This window comes from Phragmites australis, chromosome 3 (genome assembly GCF_958298935.1).
Source record: "Phragmites australis chromosome 3, lpPhrAust1.1, whole genome shotgun sequence".
In the NCBI taxonomy this organism is placed as follows: Eukaryota; Viridiplantae; Streptophyta; class Magnoliopsida; order Poales; family Poaceae; genus Phragmites; species Phragmites australis.
The window spans coordinates 13,469,500-13,481,053 of NC_084923.1; positions in this window are offsets into that span (position 1 = coordinate 13,469,500).

An 11,554-nucleotide genomic window follows, 5' to 3' on the forward strand; every position below is an offset into this window, starting at 1 on the left:
GGTAGCTAGGTTCGAGCATGCATCATTTCATGGCATTCATGCATGCATTCATATTTATGCATGTATTACGGGATTCTAACAATATATCCGGCGAATGCATTGTGCTGAGTCGGAATTTGACGTTTCCCCCTTTTATTTTACATTTCAAGAATGGTTGTCACTCGGCGTAGTGGGGAGGTTCCGGAGGGTTCCGGTCAGAACAACCCTCCTCCACCGCCGACCATGGCGGAGGTGCTCATGCAAATCGAGCAGAACCGCCAAGCGAATCACGCTCTCCTCCAGACGAACCAAGCGCTCTTGGAGGCTCTCGTGCGCAACGCGGCTCCTCATGGAGGAGGTGGGGCCGTGCGCCGAGACGACTTCTCGGACTTTTTGCGGACTCAGCCGCCGGTCTTCTCGCGAGCTGAGGATCCTCTCGATGCTGATCATTGGCTCCGGACGATTGAGCAGAAGCTCGCCCTTCTTCGTTGTGAGGATCACGAGAAGGCGCTCTTCGCCGCCCATCAGCTTCAGGGCCCGGCGGGTGCGTGGTGGTCCGGCTTCCTGGCCATGCATCCCGCCGATCACCGCGTGTCATGGGCGGAGTTTCGCGAGGCCTTCCGCTCGTTTCACATACCGAGTGGCCTCATGGAGGCTAAGAGGCGGGAGTTTGAGGACCTCAAGCAAGGAGGTCGTGCGGTGATGGAGTACGTGCAGGTGTTCAACCACCTTGCACAATATGCTACCGAGGAGGTCAGCACGGATGCGCGCAAGCAGCGCCGCTTTGTGAATGGCCTGAACTCGAAGATGCAGGACCGGTTGTCCGCGCATAAGTTCGCCGACTTCAACGAGTTGGTGAGCACGTCGATCACAGTGGAGCTCAAGTATAAGAGCCACCAAGAGGAGAAGAGGCGGAAGAGGGGTTCCTCGTCTTCTGTGGGTGGGAGCTCGCAGCGCACCCGCACTGAGAGTCAGCCTCCACAGTTTCAGGTGCCGTCGGCTGGATACCCACGACCGATGTGGTTTGTACCACGTCCTGCGTTCTCCGCCCCACAAGGGCAGGCTGCACGACCCGCCGGCTCCCAAGTGAGCGTGACCGGTGGCTCAGGCGGTCCGTGCTTCAACTGCGGCCGCGTCGGCCATTTCTCGAGGGAGTGCCCGTATCCGAGGCCAGGAGCCGCGCTGAGTGCCCCGCGACCACCGCCGGCTCAGTCAGCACCGCAGTCTTCGCAGGCGACTCACGTTCCCAAGCGTGGTCGAGCTCGCCACACTACCGCCGACGAGGTTCAGGAGGGTGACACCGTCCTAATGGGTACGTTGGATATGAGTTTCAACTCTGACATCTTTTCTGCAGTGGTTTTGTTTGATTCAGGAGCCTCTCACTCCTTTATATCTTCGGGTTATGTTTGGAAAAGTGGGTTGAGAGTCAGTGCTACCCACACACCGTACCTTATAGACGCCCCAGGGGCCAAAGTTTTAATCAACCAGTGTGTGAATAAAGCGGCGGTAATTGTCAACGGAGTTCCCTTCTTTGTCAATCTGTTAGTGATGAACTCGAAGGGAATTGATATTATTCTGGGGATGAATTGGCTCTCCAAGAACAAGGCTGTGTTGGACTGTGCTCGGCGGACCGTCACCCTCAATGGTCTGTCAGGTACTCGGGTCCAGTTAAAGCTAGAGGATGTCAAATCCTGCCTGTTCGCCGTAAAGGCTGTCCCCACCAGGATTATGGAGACCATTCCTGTGGTGTGGGAATTTCCGGATGTCTTTCCGGATGAGTTGCCTGGAATGCCGCCTGGTAGGGCAGTGGAGTTCTCTATTGATCTCGTGCCCGGTGCGGCCCCGGTTTCGAAGAAGATGTATAAGATGTCGCCAGTTGAGCTAGTTGAGCTGAAGAAGCAGATCCAGGAGCTGCTGGCGAAGGGTTTCATTCGTCCTAGTTCCTCACCTTGGGGATGCTCGGCTCTATTCGTGAAGAAGAAGGACGACACTCTCCGGATGTGTGTTGATTACCGTCCGCTGAATGCAGTCACTGTGAAGAATGTGTATCCGCTTCCTAGGATTGACATCTTGTTTGATCAGTTGACTGGAGCCCGAGTCTTCTCAAAGATTGACTTGAGGCTGGGCTATCACCAGATCAAGGTCCGACCTGAGGATATTCCAAAGACAGCATTCTCTACTAGATACGGCTTGTATGAGTTCACCGTTATGTCGTTTGGCTTGACTAATGCGCCGGCTTTCTTTATGTACCTCATGAACTCGGTATTCATGGAGGAGTTGGACAAGTTTGTCATTGTTTTCATCGACGACATTCTGATATACTCCAAGACTGTACAAGAGCACATTGGGCACCTCCGTATTGTTCTGGGCAGGCTCCGAGAGCATCAGTTGTATGCCAAGTTCAGCAAGTGTGAGTTCTGGCTCAGGGAGGTGGCTTTTCTGGGACATGTTCTATCAGAGAACGGAGTGGCAGTTGACCCGAGCAAGGTGCAGGATGTGCTCGACTGGGTTCAGCCCCAGAATGTCAGTGAGATCCGGAGTTTTCTTGGACTTGCAGGCTATTACCGTCGGTTCATCGAGAACTTCTCCAAGGTTGCGAAGCCGATGACTCAGTTGTTGAAGCAGGGCAGCGTGTTTGAGTGGTCAGATGCCTGTGAGTCTGCCTTCCAGACATTGAAGAAGCTGCTCACGACCGCTCCAGTGCTTGCTCAACCTGATGTGACCAGAGGATTTGATGTGTATTGCGACGCGTCCGGCATCGGTCTCGGCTGTGTTTTGATGCAGGAGGACCGAGTCGTTGCATATGCATCCCGACAGCTGAAGCGTCACGAGGAGAACTATCCGACACATGATCTTGAACTTGCAGCTGTCGTGCACGCTCTGAAGATGTGGCGTCACTACTTGATGGGCAACTTGTGCCGTATCTACACGGATCACAAGAGCCTGAAGTACATCTTCACACAGTCAGATTTGAACATGAGGCAGCGCAGGTGGCTTGAGTTGATCAAAGACTACGAACTGGAGGTTCACTACCATCCTGGCAAGGCGAATGTGGTCGCCGATGCTTTGAGTCGAAGGGCTCATTGTCACTGTTTTGTAGCCTCGCCGACGGATTCCACGTTATGCGACGATTTCCGGCGTCTTGGGCTTGATATGGTGCCGGATGGTTTTATTGCCAATCTCGAAATCAAGTCCACGCTCATTGATGAGATTAAGGCTGCACAGAGGGATGATAAGGGTATGACCCGAATTCGAGAGAAGAGGAAGATCGGGCAGGCCTTGTGCTTTACTGAGGATGATCAAGGCGTTATCTGGTTTGGGGACCGTCTAGTGGTTCCGAGGGTCGAGGCGCTGAGGAAGAAGATCCTTGATGAGGCTCATGATTCATTGCTATCCATTCACCCTGGCAGTACGAAGATGTATCAGGATTTGAAACCCCGTTTCTGGTGGACTCGCATGAAGCGGGAGATTGCTAGGTATGTGTCTGAGTGCGACGTCTGCCGAAGGGTGAAGGCTGAACACATCAAGCCTGCCGGCACACTCCAGCCTTTGCCCATTCCATCTTGGAAGTGGGAAGAAGTTGGGATGGATTTCATTTCCGGCTTACCGAAGACTTCGAGTGGGTATGACTCTATTTGGGTCATCGTGGACCGGTTGACAAAGTCCGCGCATTTCCTTCCTGTCAGGACCACTTATTCTGCTAAGCAGTATGCGGAGTTGTACCTCACTAGAATCGTTTGTCTCCATGGAGTGCCGAAGAAGATCGTTTCTGATCGGGGTACACAGTTTACTTCTCATTTTTGGAGAAGTTTCCAGGAGGCTATGGAAACCGAATTGTTCCACAGCACGGCGTATCACCCGCAGACGGATGGTCAGACGGAGAGGGTAAATCAGATTCTCGAAGATATGCTCCGTGCTTGTGTGCTCACTTATGGGAAGAAGTGGGACATATGCCTGCCGTTCGCGGAATTTTCGTATAACAACAGTTTCCAGGCTAGTATTGGGATGGCGCCGTTCGAGGCCCTTTATGGTCGGAGGTGCCGTACGCCGCTGAATTGGTCTGAATCCGGTGAGCGGGCTTTTCTGGGTCCGGATTTGGTCAAGGAGGCAGAAGACCATGTCCAGAATATCCGCAGGAGTATTCTCACGGCCCAGTCTAGGCAGAAGAGCTATGCGGATCGACGTCGCCGAGAGCTCACATTTGAGGTGGGGGATCACGTGTACCTGAAGGTCTCACCTCTCAAAGGCGTTCGTCGATTCCAAGTCCGAGGCAAATTGGCGCCTCGGTATGTTGGCCCATTTCAGATTCTTGCTCGGCGTGGAGAGGTCGCGTACCAGTTGGACTTGCCTCCATCTCTCTCCGCCGTACACAATGTGTTCCATGTGTCACAATTGAAGAAGTGTCTCCGAGTTCCGACGGAAGTCGTTGATATTGCACCCCAAGAGTTGCAACCGGATTTGACATATTGTGAGCGACCAATTTGTATCTTGGATGAAGCCGAGCGCAAGATACGGCGCCATTCTATCAAATTCCTGAAAGTCCAATGGAGCAACCATACAGAAGCCGAAGCGACATGGGAGCGGGAAGATAAGCTCCGCTCCGAGTATCCTGAGTTCTTTGAGGACTTGTGAGATGTCGCAATATGGTATATTTGGAATCTCTCACATGAGTGTGCTCATCGTTCTCTCCCCGACTCGTACTGAATCTCGGGACGAGATTCTTTTTAGGGGGGGAGGTTTGTCACGTCCTAAAATCCGTAATTGTGTGTTTTAATCCTAAAACATGCAATTTCAGCTTCATGTTCCAGTTTGGGTCACTGGAGCACTTCACTTTGAGTCAATGAGGTGGGAGAAGGAAAAACTAAGAGAAATAAGGGAGCTGGAAGCAAGTCTGGACTTTCCTCTAGGTAAATGGGGCCCACTTGGGTGGAAAATATCTCTCTATAAGTGGGCAACAGCTCTCTCTCCCCTCAAACTTGCCCATACGTACTACTCACCCACTCCACCAGATAAGGCTTTTTGAGGAAGCAAGTTGGAGTTGGCTGTCTCTCACTCTCTCTCTTAGGCTCCCTTTTTCCCCTTTTGGATCTCTACCTCTGGGAGCAAGATCAAGGTACGTATGTGGTACTCACATGACCACCAGCTCAAGGACTACCCGTCCATCCAATTCATTTTCAGTTTCCCCGAAGGAATTCGAGCTGGTTCTGAACTTGTTTGGTGTTCTTTGGGGGAAGCAAGGAAGCAGCAGTTTTTCCACTCTTCTCCAAGCCATTTTCCGTCGTTTCCTCCTTCAACTGGCGGTCACCAACCTCAGCAAAGGACCTTAGGTGAGTCTGCTAGGCTCCCATGGCAAGTATGCTCATTTTTGGTTGGATAGATCTTGGATCTGGAACTAGGGTTGCAAGGTTCTTAAAGTTCTGCAGTCTGGGAACAAATGAGGATTTATATGGATTTGAGTTAGGAATCATGTTGCTAGGCGGTTGAGCAAAGTCTAGACCCTGTACACCCTTCTAGGTATTTTTACTTTTGATTTAGAGAGACTCCCAGGTTAGTTTAGCCCAGTTTTTCCCTTCGTAATGGCTGCTGTTCTGGAGCTGCGCGAGGCTGATTTTACTGTAGCGCCGAGTACTGTTCACCCGAGCACCCTGATACTGTTCACCGACGACCCCGGGTACTGTTCACCCCCGAGCACTCCCGAGCACCCCGGGTACTGTTCACCCGACGACCCCGGGTACTGTTCACCCGAGCACGAGCTCAGTCACCGCGAGCACTCCCGAGCACCCCGGGTACTGTTCACCCGACGACCCCGGTACTGTTCACCCGAGCACCCCGAGCACCCCTGGTACTGTTCACCCGAGCACGAGCGCGGTCACCCCGAGCACTCCCGACGACCCCCGGGTACTATTCACCCGACGACCCCCCTGGTACTGTTCACCCGAGCACCCCCTGGTACTGTTCACCGAGCACGAGTACAGTTCGCCCGAGCACCCCGGGTACTGTTCACCCGACGACCCGAGCACCCCTGTACTGTTCACCCCGAGCACCCGAGCACGGTCGATCCCGAGGACTGTTCATCCCGGGCACCCCGAGCACGGTTTATCAGGCTTTCCTGATAGCTGATAGCTTGTAAAATTCGTAGTTAATTCGTAGGAACTCCAAACTTTTTGAGACCACTTGGAAAATTCTGTTTTGGACAGTACGATCTTGGAATAATGTTGTCATGTATTGTGGAGCATATTTTTCTTACATGGTCGCATTTCATACATGCTCATTACATTGCACGCGTTGCTCTCTGTAGTGAACGCCGATCCGTCGATCCCGGAGGCCGTGGGCGATCGTGAGGCGTCCCACCTTTCTGATTCAGGGCAGCAAGGCAAGCATCGTTCATATTGCACCGTGTCTACTTGAAAATTTAATATGTTATCTACGCTTATGTATACATTGCATGTGTCGGGTACTGAGTTGGGTAGAACCTATGCCGATGCATTATCCCATTTCGGTCACATGTCATGTGTTGTTCCTAGGAGCCTAGTGGTGTCATCGAGGTCTAATTTTAGTTCGCTATGCTTAGTGGTACTTAAGCTTTCCGGTAGAAGTCGACGACGGCGTCCACCGTTGTCGCGAGCCTAGGACTTATTACTTGTTCGCACTTATGGTTGTGTTGATGATGAGTCGGTTTGGTGAGTGGTGAGTTGAGACGAGGTGTGGGCGGTGTTAGGGGTGTCATCTGCTCACGAGGAGTCCTCAGGCAGTTCGGGGAGGGAACCCGGACACCGTAGACCGCTTGCACCGGTTAAGCACCGATCATCGGTGTAGTCGGCTTTAGCACATACCTTACTCACCACATGCTGATATAATGGTAGGCGAGCCGATTACCTTCGCAGACGTGGTCATGTGGGCCTCGTCATAGACGGTGTGAGTCCGGTTTGAGTCCGGGCTTTTAGCGGTATTAGTTTGCTCGGGGAGTAGTTCTAATACCGCCTCGCCGAGCTATGGTTGATCCACATGGTTGGGCCTGGTTGGGAAAGGTTGTCACGGGTACCCCCTTGTGCGCATCTTAGCGGGTGGCACAAGCCGTATGGTCCCTGTGTCGTGTGGGTCCAGGAGTATCCCCCTGCAGGGTGTATAATCAGTTCGAGCTGCCGCGCTCTCGGTCATGAGCATCGCTATCGCTTATCTCCACCGAGCGACCATATTTTGGTCGTAGAGTTTCGATGTGGGTTGTGGCATGGATGGTTTGGGTGGTTTGGTCGGTATGTGGTTGGTGGTTTGGTGGGAATGGTTTACTTTTATACACTTGTTGTTACATATCTGTTTTGATCAGGTGGTTGGCAGGGTTTGAGTTGGTGGTTGGTTAAGTCAGTTGCTTACACCTAGAGTCTAGGTTGCTTACCGCTTAATGAACTTAAACATGTCTTAATCCTTGCTACAGCTTTAAATGCATGATCCTTGGAGTCGAGAATATATATACTCATACTGTGTAAGACTTGCTAGTACCTTCGTACTAAGGGTGCTGCCCTTAAGTTGCTTCCAGGTTCGCAGGTCGGCGAAGAAGAGGCAGTGTTCGGCTACTTTGTGCCTGCCGATCAGGGTGGCGGGCAGGAGTAGCACCTTCTACTCCGAACTCCAGCGCTTTTGGTATGGAGCCTAAGGGCATACGGCTCCATACTCTTTTGTTGTATAGGTTTTTCTTCCGCTGCGTAGTAGTTGTTGTTGTTCCTATTTTGTTGTAAATTGTGGAAGCAGTTGCTTGTTTAACAATGGTAATCCAGTTTAATTATTTGCTCTCTATTAAACTGTGTTGTGATATCTGAGTTGGAAGGCATGTGTTCCGATCCTGGGCACAAAACACGTGCCGGGACTACCGGAATGGTATTCTGGTTAATCGTCGAGGTTGTGATTATGAATAATGATCCTCCTGATGATTGATTAGAATACTATTTGGACGGTTCCTCACAGATGTGGTATTTTATATATGGTTAAAGGGTGCCCGTTCGAGAGGCATCTCTCCCGAACAGGTGTGTATTGCCTAACGCGCACAAGCAACCATCGAACAGTTACCGATTGAACTACTACTGAACGGTTGCTGACGTTAGTCACTACTATTTTCTAACAGTTACCTAGAAAACAGTAGCAGCACATTAGTCATGCTGGTCTAAATATTATCTCTCATAAACCACCTCATTTTATGTGACACGTACACATGTGTCAAGCATCTGTTGGAACAACCTCTATAATTATTGTGTCACAAATGGGGTTGTGTTAGCTCTCCTTTCGCCTACCATGCAATTGTTTTTTTATGGGCGTGTGCATCACCATAACATAGCAGGATCTGAATATGCCTATGTAATGTAGTTACTTGCTCTAGTTAGGCCCCATGTGGAGCTTGGGAGGCCGCCATTTATTCGCCAACATGTCATGCGTATTTTGTGGGTATCTTTGATAGTAGAAATTAAAAGAAGTGGGAGTAGAGGTAACGAAACATCAGGCCCGCTAGCAAAGAGTAGTAGGATGTGCCAAGTGCCAACAATAATTCACGTAGTACCAAAATAATGTTAAATTGGACGTATAATATGGTCTTCATTAGTTTATGAGATTTTTTTTGAAGTTAGGAAAATTATGGATGTCAAACTTGGTTTCAAAAAATATGGTAGTGTCTAATTTTTTAGCGTGCATGCGTTTGTGTTGCTGCACGTACGCTTGGGCAGCCACCCAATCAAGACTAAGTAGGATCATGTGGTTCCTCCAAATTAGACTAGGAATGTTATTGTTTTGCCTTCTCGCTACACCATCTCTATACCCTGGTCCCCACTGCCCCTCTCTCTCCTGGTATGCCTCCCTGCTCTCTCTGTCCCTCTCCATTGGAATATGAATTTGTTCCTGTTCATACGACTAGGATTTGGGATGGTTAGTGGAGGCGACAACACCAATTTAGTCATCAAAGTAAAAGGCCACGAGGTCACCATCATCAGAAGTGGCACACCTTGAAGAGCTTTGCGACGACGAGCCCTAGATCTGCGGCTGCGGACAGGAGAAGGCTAGGAGGGGTTGGAGAGGAAAAAGTCATAAAAGATGTTATCGTCGCTTCCCCACTGATCCAAGCTCATCCCCATTTGATATGCCTGCCTTCCTTCCTCGCCGCCTCCTCTAACGACCGAGTAGCGGCGGCGCCTCCCGCCTAGCATTGACCGCTCCACCCGCCGCCGCCGTGGCATTCTTCTCCCACGTAAGGTGTGCCTCTGTCCAGATCCAGGTATCCTCTTTGGAGTTACCATAGCTGCGCCTCTCATTCTTTCTTTGTCCTCATCGGCGTCCCCCTAGGCACGCGCCACTAGCGCCGAGTGGAGATTCGTCCGGAACTTGGGGGCTGAGTTGATCCCTTGCTTTTGCGTGGACGAATTGCTCTTTTTTTTTCTATAGGATCTTTCGCTCTTTACCGGTTTGTGGAGGTTGGGATGGTTCTGTTTGTAATCAGAATGTATTTTCTTGTTTGTTTCGATCCTTAAAGCTTTTGCTTTGTTGAATAGGGCGTCAGCACGGTCCAACCTGCCCCTGATTAGGGCGCTGTTCATGGTGAGTTGATTAGCTGGTAGTGTATCTATGTGCTTGCAAGTGCGTGTGGTAGCTTGTTTACCACGGTGTGCGTGTGTGCACTTGTTGTGATGCCAAGAAAGATTGGGCTACGTCCCATGCTTAAGTAAGTGGCTCCTGATTTTGATCGATTGATCCTGTAAATAGGGTGAAGAGGCTGTTGACTTCCGCATGGAGAGCGTCGCCTTGGAGTCCAAGGATTGCCGACATAATGCTGTGGAGGTTGGCGATAAGATGGTCAGTTGGACGTAAATTTTGTTTACATTAGCTTTGGTGCCATTGCATTTATGCCTAAGTGGTCATCGATGCTTTTTGCCATTGCTGGGGATGTTTGTTGATGATGTTGCATGCAACCGAGAAATTATTATCGTAGTAAGCCTAGCATGGTTTTGATGGCTTTCTAGACTCGAAATATACAATCATGCTTTGTAGCTATGGAGTATATCCAGCTATCTTAATAAGCTACCATTTTACTACATTTCAAACAGGTATCGATTCTATATGCTTCATAAAGCTATTATGCATAAATGCTTTATCTACTTTGAGCCATTTAGAGTCATGCATCAAACATTTTTTTCATTAACTAATAAAAAGATACCATGGTCTTGCATTTCAATCAGGTATCATTTATATATAATTTCAAAAAGAAATTTTGCATAAATACTATACGTACTTTTGAGTAATTTTGAATTACCCATTAAGCATTTTTTTCATTAACTTTAATAAGTTACTCTACCATTTTCGTACATTCCAATCAGTACTGATCTATAACATATATTATCGAACCAAGATTTCGAGCTCTCAGGGTCTAGGTACTGTAGCTACTGTAGCAGTGGGTCCCACATATGTGTATGTATAGATATACGAATACATATATGTATATTTACACATATAATATAATTTTATTTTTGGGAAATTTCAAAAAATATCGAAAGGAATATTAGTTATATTGATAAATCGATTGAAATAATCTAAAATGCAATATATATATATATATATATAACTCAAAAAATATGAAACAAATTTTGTTAGTTTTGTATTACTGTCGTCTACATGCTAAAATTATGTGCATGCATGAAAGTACTACTATTTTCCCTATAATTAAATGAATATGTTAAATATTGATAAATTCATAAATAAATATTGAGATATCCTAAATTGGTGAATCCAATTTTTTTAGTCTTCTTTTGTCATGCGCTGTGAAAAGAAAAAGGTGTGGCGTAAGCGTGCCAATCAAACTAGTTGTATGTGGTTTCATTATAGGCTTTATATACTTTTGAGAAGTTTAGAACTATGCAACAAGCTCTCCCCATTACTCGGCGTGCAAACATATAACCCCTTTTTTGTTTAGCAAATTTAAAAGTTTCTTAAGTGAAGCAATTTTATGACCGCTAATTGAGCACTTTAGCACTATTCAACATGGAAAATTATTGAGCATTTTAGCACCATTGAGCAAGCCACAACTTGCTTTTGTATTTGTACTCATTTGCCTGAGAAAACACTCTAAATTGCTTTTTAGGTACATACTGATATGGATATAAATTTATGCGATAGCAAAAGGCAAATGATATGAATATAATGCACTCACATATATTTTCTTTTTGAATGATAAACATGAATCTATCTGAAGAGTATTTATTTTTCAAGAGTCTATGATACAAAAGCATGCAACAACAGTCCCCATCTCCGGACTCGAAATTTGGTAGACCTGTTGTTACATACGTGCTCCCACGTGTGGGAAAGGAAAAAGACAGTTCCTTATATTCTATTGATGATACGTGAAATCATCTTAATCATTAACGTATGTAACCTAATGATATTACAGTGATTTAAGTTTTAGCCGATGGCATGTGAGAAATCACTTATGATTTAGTGTGTGCTGATAGAAATGCTTGGTCGGAGTATAGTCGCGTCCAAAAAAAATATTAGATATCAGGGGGATTCAGGTTTTCAAACGGGACTTAGAGTTGAGAACCACTGGTTC